General features: G+C 41.1%; 1 protein-coding gene across 1 annotated transcript in view; it reads right to left on the reverse strand.

Moving 5' to 3' along the window:
* LOC126212838 (uncharacterized) overlaps positions 1 to 20,499 on the reverse strand; it is a 162,830-nt gene that overhangs the window by 78,058 nt on the left and 64,273 nt on the right. The gene's annotated exons all lie outside the window — the stretch shown is intronic.

The following is a 20,499-nucleotide window of genomic DNA, read 5'->3' on the forward strand; positions in this document are numbered from 1 at the left end:
TAGGGAGTAAAATAACCGATGATGGTCGAAGTAGAGAGGATATAAAATGTAGACTGGCAATGGCAAGGAAAGCGTTTCTCAAGAAGAGAAGTATAGATTTAGGTGTCAGGAAGTCGTTTCTGAAAGTACACTCCTGGAAATTGAAATAAGAACACCGTGAATTCATTGTCCCAGGAAGGGGAAACTTTATTGACACATTCCTGGGGTCAGATACATCACACGATCACACTGACAGAACCACAGGCACATAGACACAGGCAACAGAGCGTGCACAATGTCGGCACTAGTACAGTGTATATCCACCTTTCGCAGCAATGCAGGCTGCTATTCTCCCATGGAGACGATCGTAGAGATGCTGGATGCAGTCCTGTGGAATGGCTTGCCATGCCATTTCCACCTGGCGCCTCAGTTGGACCAGCGTTCGTGCTGGACGTGCAGACCGCGTGAGACGACGCTTCATCCAGTCCCAAACATGCTCAATGGGGGACAGATCCGGAGATCTTGCTGGCCAGGATAGTTGACTTACACCTTCTAGAGCACGTTGGGTGGCACGGGATACATGCGGACGTGCATTGTCCTGTTGGAACAGCAAGTTCCCTTGCCGGTCTAGGAATGGTAGAACGATGGGTTCGATGACGGTTTGGATGTACCGTGCACTATTCAGTGTCCCCTCGACGATCACCAGTGGTGTACGGCCAGTGTAGGAGATCGCTCCCCACACCATGACGCCGGGTGTTGGCCCTGTGTGCCTCGGTCGTATGCAGTCCTGATTGTGGCGCTCACCTGCACTGCGCCAAACACGCATACGACCATCATTGGCACCAAGGCAGAAGCGACTCTCATCGCTGAAGACGACACGTCTCCATTCGTCCCTCCATTCACGCCTGTCGCGACACCACTGGAGGCGGGCTGCACGATGTTGGGGCGTGAGCGGAAGACGGCCTAACGGTGTGCGGGACCGTAGCCCAGCTTCATGGAGACGGTTGCGAATGGTCCTCGCCGATACCCCAGGAGCAACAGTGTCCCTAATTTGCTGGGAAGTGGCGGTGCGGTCCCCTACGGCACTGCGTAGGATCCTACGGTCTTGGCGTGCATCCGTGCGTCGCTGCGGTCCGGTCCCAGGTCGACGGGCACGTGCACCTTCCGCCGACCACTGGCGACAACATCGATGTACTGTGGAGACCTCATGCCCCATGTGTTGAGCAATTCGGCGGTACGTCCACCCGGCCTCCCGCATGCCCACTATACGCCCTCGCTCAAAGTCCGTCAACTGCACATACGGTTCACGTCCACGCTGTCGCGGCATGCTACCAGTGTTAAAGACTGCGATGGAGCTCCGTATGCCACGGCAAACCGGCTGACACTGACGGCGGCGGTGCACAAATGCTGCGCATCTAGCGCCATTCGACGGCCAACACCGCGGTTCCTAGTGTGTCCGCTGTGCCGTGCGTGTGATCATTGCTTGTACAGCCCTCTCGCAGTGTCCGGAGCAACTATGGTGGGTCTGACACACCGGTGTCAATGTGTTCTTTTCTCCATTTCCAGGAGTGTATTTGTATGGAGTGTAGCCATGTATGGAAGTGAGACATGGACGATAACTAGTTTGGATAAGAAGAGAATAGAAGCTTTCGAAATGTGGTGCTACAGAAGAATGCTGAAGATAAGGTGGGTCGATCACGTAACTAATGAGGAGGTATTGAATAGGATTGGGGAGAAGTTTGTGGCACAACTTGACTAGAAGAAGGGATCGGTTGGTAGGACATGTTTTGAGGCATCAAGGGATCACAAATTTAGCATTGGAGGGCAGCGTAGAGGGTAAAAATCGTAGAGGGAGGCCGAGAGATGGATACACTAAGCAGATTCAGAAGGATTTGGGTTGTAGTAGGTACTGGGAGATGAATAAGCTTGCACAGGATAGAGTAGCATGGAGAGCTGCATCAAACCAGTCTCAGGACTGAAGACCACAACAAAGAACAAGTGTATTAATCCCTGTTCCAGTGCATTCATCAGAAGCTAACTTTTCAAACTCGTATTATTCATTGAATGTCGAAAGCGGCTAAAAGATGAAATCACGCACTGATATCAACTGATTGATGGTAAATACATGATAAACTACTTATGGAATAATTTATATGCATTTCTTTATCGTTTAAAAAGCTATGTTTTCGAATTCATTGTGGTTATCTGCAGACTTTAACGCAGACAGTTAAGTTTGTATCAGGTTATTCAGTGACTGAAAGAGTGTGCGTAGGCCAAATTTGTTTTCTCGTCTCCACAGTTATAAAGAAAACTGTAACAGGTCACAAATACGTAGAAACGTATATGTCAGTGTAATTACTTACGACAGTAAGGCTATGGGTGACAAACAAGCGTACTGCAGCAGGTTAGTTCATAATGCGGAACATGTTTGTGGGGATTGTGAATTGTGGTTCCATTGGGTTGAGTAAGGGGAACACGAGAAGATAATACTATTGACACTCTCTCACGGATATGTAGGCTGTGCTGAAAAAAGAAGAGAAGTGGCCAACAGCTGCGGAGATAGAGGCTGTGTAAACTGAATTAGAGTAGTAAGGAGGAAAAAAAGACAGCCTGCTGTGTGTAAAGGAAGCAGTGAAGGGGTGTAAGAGGAATCAGTGGTTGCCGTTGAGTTCGGGGATAGGTAAAGGCCGATACCAGTTGAGGTCGAGGTCCTCTTCATCTTCAGGAAGTAGTTAGTGCTGTCAACAGAGGAGGTCAGATTGGTCCCATTTTTTAGATTTACAGCAGGCCGTTCCTAGCAACTGATTTCTAATCGTTTTGCGTGCCTGTGGAGTATCGTCTCAGTTGTGCGACTCGATTCGTGGTTTCCTGTCAAACTGGTCACAGATCGTAGCAACTGGCGGAAAGTTATTGAGTAAAACGGGAGTAACATCTGGCGGTGCCCAAGGAAGAGTCTGCTGGTCCTGATCTACGTAAGTGATTTAACAATCTGAGCAGCCCTCTTGGAGTATGCAGATGATGCTGACATTTATTCTATTATAAAGTCACCAGATGAAAAAAAAAATGTCTAAAAACAATTTAGGTGCGAAAAATCGCAATCGACTCTAAATAATGAAAACTGAGAAGTCATCCACATGAGTACTAAAAGGAATCGGCTACATTTCGGTTACAAGATTAAATACACACGTGTGGAAGCTGTAAATTCAACTATAAACTCCAATTACAAATAACTGGAATTGAAACGATCACATAGACAATGCTGTGGGAAAAGCAAACCAAAGACTGCGATTTATTGGCAGAACACTTAGAAAATGGAACAGGTCTTCTAAAATGACTGCTTACGGTACACTCGTCCACACTCTTCTGGAATACTGCCGATCTGTTTGGAACCTGCTTGAGATGGGATTGACGGAGGACATCGAAAAAATTCAGAAAAAGACAGCTCGTTTTGTATTGTTGCAAAATAGGGGAGATACGGACACAGGATTTGGGGTCGCAATCAATAACGCAAAGGCGATTGTCATTGCGGCGAGATTTTCTCATGAAATTTCAATCACTAACTTTCTCCTCGTAGTGTGAAAATATTCTCTTGACACCAACCTACATAGGAAGTAATGATCATCATTATAAAGTAAGAGAAATCGGGTCTCGCAGGGAAAGAATTAAGGGTTCATTTTTCCTGCGCGCTGTACGAGAGTTGAATGTTAGAAAATAGCTTGAAGGTGCTTAGACGAACCCTCTGCTGGGGACTTAATTGTGTATTGCAGATTAGCCATGTATGTGTAGATGAAGATTTGACTCATTCAGTTTTAGAAGGAAGAGGGAAGCGCCAGACCATTGATAAGAGTCATTTCGGAAACTAAGGTGTGTAGTAATAGAAAGGACTTGCTGCTACATAACAGTCTTGGAACGTGTGTAGGCCTGCAGCTGCAGGAAAAACCAGGATCAGGGTACCAGGACACAAGTATTTTTAAACTTAGTGCTGTCCCTGGCAAGAGTCGATTCTGAGGCACTTAATAGGGATTTCGACAGAGGTGACTAGGTACTGCTAAATGGGAATGTAGGCAACAGTCTTGCGAATAACTGGAGGGAGTATCAGGATTGACTCCAACAGGCTACATCACACACATACGTGGGCTTTGTTTAGGTTCTGGGTGACATAATCAACCGTAGATGAATAAACTTTTCAAGCGAGTTAACTAGGATGTACTAGAGTTGTTGTTGATTTCAAGATGGGTCACATTGATGCCGTGCCGGTTGCTGCAATTAGGAGATGGGAACACACAAGACGTGGGCCATTGGTTAAGAGTAGGAGGAATATACAAATTAACCAAGGTCATACTCCAAATTTTAGGAGATGGGATACCATCACCAACCGTAAAATTCCTGCTATTACAGGCGAGAGAGGTAAACCATTCAGAGACATTAGCGAAACATTACTGAATAAATCAATTTTATTTCCTAAAAAACTGGTTTAAGTAAGCTTACAGTGGTGCATCATTAGTCCAGAAGATCAAAAAACTACGCTAGGGAGTTTCATCCATTTACATGTTGTAGATGCACTATGTCTGTCTGAGGATCACGTAAATGCAGGAATATACAGCATTTGTTAAACAAAGTGGATTCAAAATTATTGGTCTATAACCAAACGGAAAATATGGAGAGCGCAGAATCTGTCATGTAGCTTACAAGTGACATCGAGTAAAAGTTTACTGAAACCACTAGTTCATGCTTACTCAAGAAATGAAATCCTTTGTTCGTCGATGGCTACCATTGAAAAAAGTCATTTATTTTTTTAAAGTATATAGATCCAAACGTGGAAATTTATAATAATTCTTAGACGATTTGGGTCATAATAATGCCAGATAGCATAAAACTAAAGCAAATGGTACTCTGTGTGGATCTTAATGTAAAATTTAAAAGTGACTGAGAAGAAATTAAATATTTTGACAAACAATCCTGTAGGAAGAACATCTGCAACTGAGCATTAAAGCAGAGGTTGAAAATACTGCTTCAGTTGTAAATTACTTTATCAGCTACTCCCTGTTCTACGCGCATAAGCAGCACACCGCGCCTGGTACACACGGTGCTCGGGGCCCACAGCACAGCTACACCTGAGGATGGGCTTATAACAGTCCGAAACCGGTCGTGTGAAAATAAAGGAATTTACAGCTGAAGCGGTATTTTCAACCTCTGCTAAGTATTTTGGAATGTAACTTAACACATATAACCTGAGTTCTATTGTTAATTTTTCCATCAGAGCTACACATGAAACTAGCACACTGTCATACAATATATATGTAGCTGATCAGTGATACAGATGTTTACCCAACGATCAATGGTGCCTCTAATACTAATGCACAACTTACCATGATCAATAACAAACCAGATTACAACAAAGTCGTGCTGTGCGGGAGAATTAGAGTAATTAATGAACAGACAACAGAGACATATGTTTAATGTGACAGGTCACAGTAACTAAATTTTATATACTGACAGATGTGTTTCAAACTTCAACAGCTGCTTTCGCCATAACACAAGAAGCTGTGGCGTTATAAAAACTCAAAAAAGTGTGGGATTACAAAAGTAATAGAAATATGATATGAACATAAAACAAGATTATCTGAAAAGTTTATGCCAAACGGAGAAGAAGGATTGATTTCATATAACAATCAATACTGAGCTATCGTAAGGGAAGCGATTAAAGAATGAAAAGAGAAAACTGATAATGAGAAAATTAGAAAATCAAATAAATAAATAAAATGTGTAAGGACAATTGTTAAAAGTCGAACTTGGAAATCAGTTCAGGACTGTAAGGACTTTCTTATCAAAGAAAACAGCTGTCCAATAAGAGAGCTGTCAGGTAGTAAACGTATTTAATAATCAGAGGTCAAGAGATAAAACAACAGAATATATGCAGCAAGCAGTGCACATGAACGCAGGCATATCATAACTGCTCTATGCTCTGCCAAAGAAATAAAATAGAGAATATCATTAACTTTCCCAACAGAAAACACTGTCTCATAACTGATAATATCCCAAGTAAAGTACTAAAATCTTATTCTCCTTTTAAATACCGCGTCTTCAGACACGCGTGCAATATGTCACTGTCAAATGACATATTTCCAGATGGACTGCAATATGTTGTTACCAGACCTTTCAGCAGGAGATGTAGTTAGACAGATATAAAAAACCACTGACAACTCCTTACCTCATTCTAGAAAGTAGTAGCAACGATTATGTATGCAAGAAGTATGACGCACCTGTCTCAAAATAAGGTCGCCGATCTTCATTTATACTTCGAAATGTTGTCTCTACAGAATATGCCGTTTTCCAATACATAAATCAGATTATACAAAATATAAAATGGCGAATTATTTCAAACTGGTATCGACTGTGAATCGCCAAAAGCATTTTATGCTGCGGTTCATAGTAATCTTCTAGACAGGCACAAATATTATGGTGCAGAGATCTCGCTGCTAAATACTGAAAGTCGCCTGTAGCATACGTCAACTTTCAGCTTCTCACATTTTCTGCATCTACTAACTCGACAGCATTTTTAATATTGTAATATTCGCCCACTGATCTGCATCTGCAGTGCAGACAGCCGAGGAGGGAAGCCTAAGCGACATATTTCAGTAAGCTGAGTGTCTGCCACTAAGAGGTTAGTGCAGGCTGTGCAAGTGCAACGTGTTCAGTATCCCAATATTTGGTATCTGGATATCTGAATCTTCAGCATCCTAATGTACGGTATCTGAATGCATGGCATCTGAATGTACAGTATCTGAACGCAGGGTATCTAAATGTACGGTATCCGAATGCACAGCATCTGAATGTATGGCATCCGAAAGTTCGTAATCTGAATGTACGGTGTCCAAATGTTCGGTATCTGAATATACGCATTCAAATGTTCAGTATCTAAATGTATGGTATACAAATATACAGTATCGAAATGTTTGGGATCCGAATGTTCGGTATCCGAATGTGTGGTATGCAAATGTATGGTGTCTCAACGCTTTGTATCAAAATGTAGGTATCCAGATGTTTGGTATCCTAATATACAGTGTTTGAACGTACAGTATCTGAACATATGGTATCGAAATGTTTGGTATCCAAATGTACGGTATTCGAATGTACAATATCAGAATGTTTGGTATCCGAATGTCCGCATCCAAATGTTCGGTATCTGAATGTATGGTATCGGAATGTACAGCATCATAATGTTGTAAGTAGGCTGTTTATGTTTTCTTATTGGCAACGTTACGTAGCGCTCTGTATGAAAATCACTGGCTGTGCTGTGTGCAGTCTGTGGCTAGTTTGCATTGTTGTCAGCCATTGTAGTGTTGGGCAGCGGAAGCTGGATGTGAACAGCGCGTAGCGTTGCGCAGTTGGAGGTGAGCCGCCAGCAGTGGTGGATGTGGGGAGAGAGATGGCGGAGTTTTGAAATTTGTAACACTGGATATCATGAACTGCTATATACATTATGACTTTTGAACACTATTGAGGTAAATACATTGTTTGTTCTCTATCAAAATCTTTCGTTTGCTAACTATGCCTATCAGTAGTTAGTGCCTTCCGTAGTTTGAATCTTTTATTTAGCTGGCAGTAGTGGCGCTCGCTGTATTGCAGTAGTTCGAGTAACGAAGATTTTTGTGAGGTAAGTGATTTGTGAAAGGTATAGGTTAATGTTAGTCAGGGCCATTCTGTTGCAGGGATTTTTGAAAGTCAGATTGTGTTGCACTAAAAATATTGTGTGTCAGTTTAAGCACAGTCTCGTATATAATTTTACAAAAGGGGACGTTTCATATGGCGACCCTGTCAGGATACCTCACTGAAATCTTCTGATTTTTTCTTGTAGTTTGTGTAATTAGTGTAACTATTGTTTATTGCTAGCGCGTAATTATGGAGAGAATTTCCTTTGTGGTTGTAGTTTTCATTGTTGTACAGTAAAACAGTTGTTGGATGCATGTAGATTTGCAGCAAGTATTACGCAGCTGCGCTTGCAATTAACTAGATATTATTTTCAGTGCTATGTTAATGTGTTCTCTTATTTTTGCTCTTCAAATTGTGTTTTTCTGTGTTGTCGTGTGAAATATTGTGACAATAATGGCGTGTGAAAAACGTAATACTAGGCTCCAAAGCAAACTGAGGAATGGCAGTGAAGACCAAAGCAGTGTGTGAGCGCCACCGAGTAATGAATTAACTAATGTTCAAAGTAGTAATTTGGTAATTGTACATAGGGAAATGGAGCGGGTGGCAAACAATGGCGTAGGCAGTGAAACAATTAGTGAACAGGGAAGCATTATCGATCGATCGGTCGGCAATAGCTCGCCTCAGGGATCCGAAATGACAGGACACAATTTTGCAAATACTGTAGATTCAGGTTTTGCGTCCTCACCGTTTTCTCAACTAAGTCAAGACACATTATCTGCTTGTCAAAATGTGAATGTTGCCGGTGCAAATGCACTGCCGAAAAGCGTAGAGGAACAGATTCCAGACACTAATGCATTGTTATTACAGCTAATGCAACAAATGGAACAAAATCAGAGACAAACACAGCAAAAGCTTCAAAAGTTATACACAATGGAACAAAATCTTCAAAAGTTAGACACAATGGAACGACACCAGACACAAACACAGCAACAGTTAGACGCAATGGAACAAAATCTTCGCACCACACTTGAACAAACACGTGAAGATTTAACTACTGAGTTACATAAAATCGAATCGAAATGTCAAAAAGTCTGTAACGACGTAAAAACACAAATTTGTGAGCATTTTCAACCTATTTTTTCGCGGCATGAAAATGCATTACAGAATCACGAAGCAGCCATAAAAGAACTGCAAATTATTGTTCATTAAAATCATGAGACCTTGCAAGCTAAAATTGACTCAGTTGCATCTACCGATTCGGTTACGCAACTTGCAAAAACTCAGGAAAACTTAAAGGACACAGTAGAAAGACACATGGAGGAAATTAGTTCATTATCAGAGAAAGTAGTTGAACTTTCGGATCAGCTAAATAATTTATCTACGAAGGTTGATGATAATCTGAATGACACAAAACCGGTAGTCTTTAATGACACAGAAGAGTGCGAACAAATTAGGAAATTTAAACAAAATCAGAATCAAATTAATACGCAACACCAAAGAGAAATCCGGGAAGTACAAGATCAGCTGACACAAGTAATACAAAAATTACATATTTCAGAGGACACTCGCATTCCAACACGGGAAGAGGGACTTAGAAATACGGAACAACTACAAAATAATAACACAGGACACTTCGGAAATTATGAAAGAAATTGGCAAGGCACACCGAATTTTGAGATGGAACCGCCGAAACGACGTAACGATGACCGACATGTGACTCGCCGACATGATGATTTTGACTATAAGCTGTTCATTACTACACGTAAATTCAAAATATTTAAGAATTCTGGCAACGACATTCATCCACAAGTGTGGCTTCATCAATTCTCTCATTGTTTTCCTCCCAACTGGTCATTAGAACACAGATTAGAATTTATGTGTGGCTACTTAGAGAATGAACCAGCTGTAAGAATGCGATCGGTCATTCACGATTGCCACAGTGAAGGAGAATTTTACCATGCCTTCCTCTCAGCATATTGGTCTCAAGCTACACAAGACCGAGCAAAACATAGCATCATAATGATGAAACATTTCGAACAATCTGAATTTTCCAGTCTTGTGAAATATTTTGAAGACATGTTGCACAAGAATCAGTACCTGTCAAACCCACACAGCCCCTCAGAACTCATCCGCATTTGCTTAATCAAACTGCCTGAACATTTACGACATATTATTTTGGCAGGACGTTGCAAAGACGACACTGAAGCTTTTCAGGGACTCTTACAAGAATTAGAAATTGACACTGACAATCGCGGAACGTGAAAACAGGAACACAACAATTACAGGTCACATCCGTCGCAATTCCGCGATGAAAGAAATAATAACTGGACGCGACAAGGCTATTCTCACAACACAAATCGTGACCAAAACAGACACCACCCGTATGACAACCGTTGGTAGAGTAGTAATAATTACAGGGAAAGATCACCTCTCCGCGGTAATGACTATCACAGAGACAATCAGAGAAACAGACAATATGGGAACCAAAATAAATATTATCAGGGGAGACAGTATAACTTCAGACGCAACGGTCCACCGTGCAGTGATAATTCAGGGAGAAATTCTCCACCACTTAACCGACAAGAAAGAAACTACATAAACTACCGACATGACGACAGCCGATATAATCGTAACGACAGACTTGAATTGCATCAGAACTGGCGAGATTCAAACAGAGCAGGGCACTCTCGTCAAGGTGAATTTGTAGAAGTTAGGTCTCCTAATTCCAATAACGATGCGCGCCAACAAAGAGACAGACAATGACTCGCACCGCAGGCAGCCACGTGCGCCCGCTGGTTCCGAGAAAAATAACATAAGACGCTAGCCTTGAGAAAAATTTTAGCATTCCTTACCGATGTATACAACATGATAATTGCTTTGAAGTTGAAACTCTGTGCACTAGGAAGAGTAAAGGTTTACACCACATTTCACATGTAAAATCGTTTATTGAAATATAATCTGCTTTTTAACTTTGTCTTTGCCATAAAACTTTTCACTTCACATTTCTAGTATGCTTTGTCAGACTTATGAAACTGTTAACATGCAACAATGTTTGAAGTTAAATATCCAGTCTAGAACCTAGGGAACATTTTTAAACAGATATTACGAATGCATTGTTATAGTGAACAGACGACACAGTGTTGTATTTGTACATTCTTGCTTGTTAGTTGCACGATTACGTAACGACTATCAGGCTTACATACTTAGGACATATACTGGTACTACTAATGAGATTTTAATGCAACATTTTGGTTTACTTGAAGATACATTCTGGATTTAAAGTACTTTCTGTGAGATACCAGATGATACAGTGGTTAGTTTATGTGACAGCTACACGATTATATTACGACATTACTAATGAGTGACAATTTACAATGTTGCTTTTGCGGTGTATCTGTTTTATATCTGCACAGTTTTTCTGAATTATTCTGGAAAGTAAAACATGTTTTAGTAGTAACTTTTGTGGTATAGCTACAAGGAGACAGCCTTTTCCGTAGTACAACAATACGTTACAGCGCAGTACTTTCTTCATCACAACAATAAGCGTAATAACTAAGATATCTATACGCAAAGAATTTCACTTTTGTTTATCATGAGGTAAGTACATTGGCTCCTGCAGAACTTAGCTTTCAGAGGACGACAACTACGACACTTCCACAGAGATTATCTTCCAACAAGACGCACAGTTTAGCGCTACAGTACACGTATTTGAGTGGTTAATTTTGTACTTAAATCATTTATTTTTCAGATATTTGAAGTACAATGATACAAGGGTTTTCCGTGATACATTTCATTCCATTGCTGTAATCTGTAACACCTGAGGGTATAATTACATTAAGCCTCAGGCGGGTACATGTTTACTTTGTGTACCATGTGTTTGGCAAGCACAAGAAGCCCTAGCTAATATGGTATTTGCTTATACAACTTTACACATCAGTACCATATTTCTCTAGCACACAAATTACACAGCTATCTGATCATTTAACTGAGAGACGAACCTTTTTATTTACTACATCAGTGACATATGTTTACGCAATTAGACAGTTGGATAATTTCATACTTATGGAATTGTATTTTGTCTGTACTTTGTGAACTGTTCATATTTTTTCGGAACCATTGTGATACTATGAGACCTTTGAATGATATATTTGGAATGAGATCATGATTTTTAAGGTACGTTTGAGGTAGATGACACTATTGAAATGAGCAGAGAATATTTTTTAGGATTTGAAATTATTGCAGAAAGCTACGACGTTTTTGAGATTTGACTGTGGTGTTATGATGTTATTATTACGATGACGATGTGTATTATGTTGTTGAGGAATGTTTATTATGCTACGTATTTCTCATGATGAAATATTGAAGAAGTGTTGGTGAATATGTATATGTATAATGAGGTAAGGAATAATGAGAAGTGGTTAGGGACTCTGATTTGTGGAAAAGGATGTTGGAAACCAAGAATCGTACTTTAGACTTATGAAATGTGTGTACATGTGTGAATGTATCACAATGCCACTGAAAATTTTTTGGACATTGTTATATTCATAGGATTTTGTTTCTACACATTTGCAACGCAAATTCTCGACCTGTGAAATTTTTTATATGAGACTGCCACTGTAGCGGAAACTGCTGTCGTAAATATTTCCGTAAGAAAGTTAAGTGACCACCTGCACGTAATGCGTCGTGGGCACCCAGCTGTGTCTGACGCCTGGAGAAAAAGCCATTAGTGTGTGCCTTTTCAGAGGCACAGGTAGAAAAAAAAAGGGAGGCCATTATCCTTGCTATTGACATTCCTTTGTAGAAAGCATCGCAAATACGACACGCTCATTACTTGGAAAGATACTTACATCTGCAAACCTGATTATGACAAGCGTCTTTCTATGAGAGTTGAGAGAATTTCTACTAACTTATGAAATGCTTCATGACTACTGAATGATATTTTTATGCTTCACTTTGTACATAGTTGCTTATTTTATTTGATATCTGTTTTCCAGGTGTGTTGCATCATTGTTTTTATAAAATAAAATTAAATGCATTTGCTAATGTGAATACTTTCTGTCAACAGATATATTAAATAATTATTTTATGATACACATTCTTCGAAAAAGGAGCTCTTGGAATGGAAAGAACAACGAGAAGGGACTAATAACAGTAACTGCATATATAATTTTCTTTTCTAGTACTTAGTAATTTTTTGTAGAAATAGTTTTTGTGGTGCACCACTTTAATTACATAGTCATTAAGATGTGAATAGACATTTCCCTTATGTGTGTTGTTGTCTTTAATGTAATATTTTTTCTGCTTGAGCTTTGTCATGTTTAGATATAAGTTATTGCATTTGCTGCTGCTGTTTGCCAGGCATAGTGCTACTGAATTTTAATTTGTGTTACTCTGCTAAGTCAGTTTACTACTGTTTTGTTTTTCTTGTTCTGCACATTGGCTCATATTAGTTGTAATGTTGCATTTGCTAATTTATGCTACTTGCTTTGCCACTTGTATTTTTTATCATTGCTGTTTGTGTTAATTGTTTTGTGCTGATGCATTGCCTCGTCCCTTAGTTTAGCATCTGAGCTCAGTAGACTTAAGTTAGCTTAAGATGGGGTAGGCCATATAAGAGAACAAGTTGTGATGAATTGGAAGAAATACATTGAGAAGCTATAAGAAAATGGTTTGGCCAAAACAGTATTTTGAAAGAGGATATGAACCAAAAAAGTAGGGTTTAGGGACAACAGGTTTAGGTAGGATTTTCTTGGAAATAAATGATGAAGTAAGATAATGGAAAATAAATAATGAGGTAAGAAATATGTGAACATATAAATACAGAAAGCATGCTTGAATAGGATTTTTTTGGTGGAAACAAATGTTGAAATAAGACGAAAGATCTATGGAAAGAAGTTTTGGATTGGACTGCAGTACCAAACGTTACCCTGAAACCGAACCCTGTCTTTCCTTTCGTATTATTCCGCTATGTGTTTATGTATCCTTGTGTAATTGCGTTTTTCCTGTCTTTATGTGTTTAGCAAATAAGAGTTATGTTGTAGAATTTTTCTAATAATATGTTATTTACTTTGTAAAGACGCTTAGACATTATTTATTCTGTTTTGTTTTAATGCTCATGTGTGAAGTTGATGTTTCAATAATTATTCTGATCTTTTATTTATTTACTTATGTCATAATTCCTGTAACACTGATTTATATGTTTATTTCTATTCTTTTGTAAAGCCCCTATTCCTACAAATGTTATCTGTATTATTATGTTTTTAATGATGTATTTTGTAACGTTGTTATTGTATTCTTATGCTATAAAATTGTAATTGATACCAGTTCATCATATTATTAACTTGTAAGTGCCATTTCACTGCACACGTTTCTGATGGTCATAGTATATGGACAATATGTGAGAAGTAGGGACTGTTAGTGTTTACACGTGTGTTAATAATTCAGCAAGGGTCTGGATAACAGCATTGCTGGTTCTAAGGACAATTCCAAAAACTTTGTGAGTGCACAAGTGGTGGTTATGGACTTGCTATATTATCCGCAAGACTCTTCAATGGTGATTGTGCACCTGCACAGTCACAACAGATGGCTGCTGGCCATTTCTACAAGGACTACAGTGGGTCTACACCTTTGCTGCCTCACCATTACCATTATTTCTACAAGGACTGCAGTGGGTCTGCACCTCTGGGGGCCCACCAGTACCGTAATCTCTACCAGGACTACAGTGGGTCTGCTCTGTGATGGCCTACCTACCAACACTCTTCAAAATTTCGACTGACTCTGCGGTGGGTTTGCTGTGTAGTGGACCAATACCTGTCTGCATGTCAAGAGTTAGCACTGTCTTTCCGTTGGAAGGACAACACTACTTCTTCAAGATTGCATGGAAATCCACTACTTCTGTGTGCATTCTCTTTTACTGCTCAGACTTTGAGAAAAAGAAACACTGTAATTTTACTCTGATGAATGATCAGGACTGTCTTTATGGGACTGTGAGAAAATTTTAGCTTTTGACCAACATTGTATCAATAAGTGTGTGCATTTGATATCTTTGTTATTGAAATTATGAAAAATTTTATCAAATCATTATTGGCCACTGCCCAAAACAATTTGTAAAATTTTTTGTGGGGAGCATGAGGGCTATGTAAGTAAGCTGTTTATGTTTTCTTATTGGCAACGTTACGTAGCGCTCTGTATGAAAATCACTGGCTGTGCTGTGTGCAGTCTGTGGCTAGTTTGCATTGTTGTCTGCCATTGTAGTGTTGGGGAGCGGCAGCTGGATGTGAACAGCGCGTAGCGTTGCGCAGTTGGAGGTGAGCCGCCAGCAGTGGTGGATGTGGGGAGAGAGATGGCGGAGTTTTGAAATTTGTTCTACTGGATATCATGAACTGCTATGTATATTATGATTTTTCAACACTATTAAGGTAAATACATTGTTTGTTCTCTATCATAATCTTTCATTTGCTAACTATGCCTATCAGTAGTTAGTGCCTTCCGTAGTTTGAATCTTTTATTTAGCTGGCAGTAGTGGCGCTCGCTGTATTGCAGTAGTTCGAGTAACGAAGATTTTTGTGAGGTAAGTGATTTGTGAAAGGTATAGTTTAATGTTAGACAGGGATTATTGAAAGTCAGATTGCGTTGCGCTAAATATATTGTGTGTCAGTTTAAGCACAGTCGTGTATAATTTTTCAAAAGGGGACGTACCAATGAAAATTACATATTATTTCCCCGATGTATCCAAGAAAATGAAATTCTGAGAGCAAATTTTTGTTATATTGCTACACTACTAAGGGCCAGTTGAACAGTCTCCGGTTAGCAGTAGCGTAATTCTATTCTCGGAATAGCGCGGAAAATGCTTTTTACGAACATGTAAAAAACGCCTAACCGGAGAATGGACGCAGGATAACTAAACAGGTGATACTGGCTGGGTTTGACAATGGCAGGAATAGTTATAGAAATAGTGATGATAAGATTGCTTGTTAGAAGGAGTAAGGAGAAAAAACGAGAACATCACACAAATTAGATGGAAGAATACGACGATCCCAAATTTATACAAAAATTTCGTACTACTACTACTTCTCGATCTCATGCTTGAGAAATTGGAGCTTATGAACGAAAAGTGAAACTCCTAACATAAAATTTTTGCTTGTAGTAAGCCTAATAGGCATTTGATATGCGTACTTTGTGAGTTATATTCTGTCGTGTTATTTATATAAATAAGGTAGATAAACATAACCATTTGTGCCAAAACAGTCGCGCCTATTTGGTGAGTGTTACAACTGCTGCAATACTAAAAAGACGTATTTCGTTTTATCTAGCAGGCACTGACAAAATAGACGTAATCAAATCGAGAAAACCCGCCAGTCTTGGGTACTACTCGTATTAACAGCTATTTCAGTATTAGGCAACAAATTTTAATTTTTCATGTGTCAGAACGTTTCACGAACTTTGATGGCGTAATACACATATCAAAAAAAGTTTTGCATCACCCCGGTTCGCAGAACTCCTGAAGATAGACGTTGACTGTGGATATTGTATCACAGACACAGTCCCTCTGACTGTTCACAAATGTCACTAAACCCTCCCAAAGACGTAAACAACCATGCATGAACAACGCCTATTAGACGGAAGTGGCCCCATAGCCGATAAGTTACAGCCATTCCACCAGGAAGGAGGTAAACGGCTCGTGTTGTCTGCAGTTCAACCACGCCTAGACGGCCAATACCGCGGTTAGATCGCGTCCGCATTGTTACTTTGTGCCAGGAAGGCAAGTGTCCAGGCGTCTCGGAGTGAACTAAAGCGGTGTTGTTCGGACATGGAAGATATACAGACGAACTGTCGATGACATGCCTCGCTCAGGCCGCCCAAGGGCTACTACTGCAGTGGATGACCGCTACCTACGGATTATGGCTCGGAGGAAAGCAACGCCACCATGTTGAATAATGCTTTTCCTGCAGCCACAGGACGTCGTGTTACGACTCAAACTGTGCGCAACAGGCTGCATGATGCGCAACTTCACTCCTGACGTCCATGGCGAGGTCCATCTTTGCAACCACAACACCATGCAGTGCGGCACAGATGGGCCAAACAACATGCCAAATGGACAGCTCATTACTGGCGTCACGTTCTCTTCACCGATGGGTGTCGCACATGCCTTCAACCAGACAATCGCCAGAGACGTGTTTGGAGACAACCCGGTAAGGCTGAATGCTTTAGACACACTGTCCGGCGAGTGCAGCAAGGTGGAGGTTCCCTGCTGTTTTGGCGTGGCATTATGGGGGGCCGACGTACGCCGCTGGTGGTCATGGAATGCGCCCTAACGGCTGTACAATACTTGAATGCCCTTCTCCGACCGATAGCGCAACCAAATCCGTAGCATATTGGCGAGGCATTCGTCTTCATGGACGTCAATTCGCGCCACCTTCGTGCACATCTTGTGAATGACTTCCTTCACGATAACGACATCGCGCGACTAGAGTGGCCAGACATGAACCCTATCGAACATGCCTGGGATAGAGTGAAAAGTGCTGTTTATGAACGAAGGGGCACACCAACCACCCTGAGGGATTTACGCCGAAACACCGTTGAGGAGTGAGACAATCTGGACCAACATTGCCTTCATAAACTTGTGGATAGTGTGCCACGAAGAATACAGGAAGGCATCAATGCAAGAGGCTATGTGCGCCATAGTAAAAATTGCTGTTTTGAAAAGCGCCACAGCGCGTAGTGTAAAGCAGCCGCCCTCCATTGCTGGCGGTGCGCCGCTGTGTCAATCGCAGCTTTGGAGTCTCCCTCTGGTGGGAAAGGGGAAAGGTTGCCTGTTCACGTGCATTTAAGGGGCGCTATGAGCGCGGAAGGGTTTATTCGTTTTGTGCCCCTACGTTCACGTGTGACAATTTTCGTCTCTGTCTGTGTCCAAGTGTCTGAACAATTTTATCTTGGACTCTACGCCCGTGGACGGCACCTTGTATTTTAAATAGTGTTTGTCTCCGTTTATATGTCCACCATCTTTTTTCTAATTGTCTTCATTTGTATCTTTGTGTTTCTCTGCGGCCAAAGAGCGGCGTGGTATGCTGCTGCAAGCCTGCCTGTATACAGGTTTCAAATTAACAATAAAGAAAAAAAAACTCGGAAGGGAGTCAGTCAGTCAGTCTGAGGCAGTTGGTCAGCCAGGGCAGTCTGTCAGTCTGGGCGAGTCTGGTCAGTTGGTCGGACAAGTTAGTCTGGGCCTCTCTCTCGTCCGCATTGGTGAGGGGGTTATTGTCAGTCTGTCGTCCGGAGTGCTAGCATGTGTCAGGCCGCCAGCCTGCTCAAGTTTGTTCAGGTAATGGGCATTGGCGGTTGGATCGATCGGTTGGTCGGTCGCGCACTGAGACACGTGGTGACTACTGGTCCGTCTTGAGCGTCGTCGCATGTGAGGTCGCCACGTGAGTCGAGTGGGCCGCGCCGTATAGCGAGGGGTAGTGGCTTTGCGGCCGACACGAGAGCAACAGGAGTCAACCCACGACGTCGGTCTGGCCGGTGCGAGCTGCGACGCCGTGAGACGGGAGATCGGCGCGCCTTCCTGCGTCCGTTGAAACGGCTGGCAGCGGACGGTTCGGGAGAGCGTTTTGGGGGTGCTGTGCCAGGTCTTGGCCAGAAATCGCAGTTATTAGAAGTTAAGTGATTGGTGATATGTTGTTTCAGTTACTTGTTAAATTCTACTTGTGTTCTTGGTCAGTCTCTCGTCCCCAGCTCGCTCGTCTGTCTCTCGTCCGCATTTGTTAGGCAGTTAGAGTCTGCCTGTCTGACTGTCGGTCTGCCGTACGTTAATAGCTGCCTGTGTCATGTTTGTCGGATTCGGTGTTAACGAATTTATTGCTTAAAGGCCGAATTCTTGAAATATGTTTTTATCTTGCCTATCAGCTTGCGAGGTGGTGTAAGTGTAATGTAGAGCATGTTGTACATTTTATGTAGTTCTGCATTTTATGGGTTTTATTTAAATAGTCATTTTAGGTTATACCATTTCCATCCCCCTTACGGAGTGCATAGTTTACGTGTTTGTGTGAGTTGTTAAAAAATTTTTGTTTAAAGTAATCTGGTGTGTTGCAGATTTGCACCAGTGCACTCTTTCAGAGGTTGTTGTGAGCGGTCGTGGCTACGGCCGTGTTGAAAGGGAGCAGGCAAGCTTCTCAGCCCGAAGGCTCATACTGTTAATATTGTTCTTTCTGCCTCTAAATGAAATTGTAACTTGATATTGCGAAGGTGCTTTCTGATTATAATTTTAAATCTGTTTTGAAAAAAAGCTTTTAGGAATAAAATTCACATTTGTTAAAAGTAATTTCATTTTTCATCAGTTACTCCCTGGCAACTACTTCCACGCTCACATAGTGCGATTATATGAGTTAATGTTCTTGATGAATCGCTAGTAAATAAAGTAAATTCTATAAGAAAATATTTTGAAAGTTAAATTTTACGGTTCATTGCTGGTAGCAGAGCGTGGTTACGATCCACGGACCTCTGGGTTATGGACCCAGCACGCTTCCACAGCATGCATCAATGCAGGAGGACGCGCTACTGGGTATTAGAGGTATCGGTGTGTACAGCAATCTGAACCACCACCTCTGAAGGTCTCGCTGTATGGTGATGCAATGTATGGTTTTCATGAGCAATAAAAACGACGGGAATGATGTTTACGTTGATCTGTATTCCAATTTTCTGTACAGGTTCCGGAAATCTGCGAACTGAGGTGATGCAATTTTTTTTTTTTTATATGTGTAGATTCTTTCTCAGAAAGGAAAGCACGCCGTGAAAGCTGTAGCGAGATAAGAGAGAGAAATGCTGGGCCCTAAGGATTGATGAAATGTGTAGTGTCTTGCTTCTCTCTTGTCTTTATTGCGATGAAGTTGTGGCACTGCACTGTGGCACACTTCAGACCAAATAAGGTGTTTTACATTTCGCCGAATATATATGTTTTATATATCATACTCTTCAGAAAGATGTGCGCTATTTTTGAAAATTCGATTTTTTTAAATTTCTGGCGGTCTATCTCAAACTCTCGAGGGGGAGGGTGGGGAGCGTCTTCTTGACATTAGGTCAGGTAATGTTAAATTAAATCTTTTGTGGGTAAATGTTCATACATTGTAAGTGGACAATTTAATGAGGGCCGTTTTCTGTAGGTAGTATAACACGTTACAAATCACCTGGTACGAGGGGTAGCAACAGCTGTAATGATGCATTTCGAACGATGAAAACGGCAGGAGATGAGTGAAAATGGTTTACTAATCGCGACTAGTTTCATGACATTACAGTGTTGTCTTCAGGTAACAAACTGTTGACACTCTAGTAAAAAAAGTCCTTAAAATCTTCGTATGGGTGAAGAAAAGAAGTCTTCAGACTTGCTGAACAACATTTTGCACAATTGTCAAGAAAAACACGACCAGTTGTATTGTAGAAAGGCATTTCCCAGACATACGTGATACGTATTCTCAGGAAAAGCGGCCATCTCGGAGGCAGGTCTTTCTACGGTTGATTTCGGCACACCAACACAAGACTCAGTGCATATTTATTACTTTATCAAGTTTTTTTCCGTAATAAATCACGTTGAGATACAACAGCGCCCTTCATAAATTCAGTTATAGAAGGAGAAATGACTTACACTACCCACCACTAATCCATACTGTACTACAGAAGGGAATGAGGTCTTTGACGTCATAGCCAGTAATGTAAAGAATTTTATACTAAATAAAATTAACATCAAACGCTGTCTGAAATCGTATCTGCTTGAGTTGTTAATAATCCTTGTGTGTGTGTGTGTGTGTGTGTGTGTGTGCGCGTGGGCACGTGCGTGTTGTTTTAGAGAGATGGGTGGGAGATGGACAATACAAAAAAAGT

This window comes from Schistocerca nitens, chromosome 11, assembly GCF_023898315.1.
Source record: "Schistocerca nitens isolate TAMUIC-IGC-003100 chromosome 11, iqSchNite1.1, whole genome shotgun sequence".
Taxonomy (NCBI): domain Eukaryota; kingdom Metazoa; phylum Arthropoda; class Insecta; order Orthoptera; family Acrididae; genus Schistocerca; species Schistocerca nitens.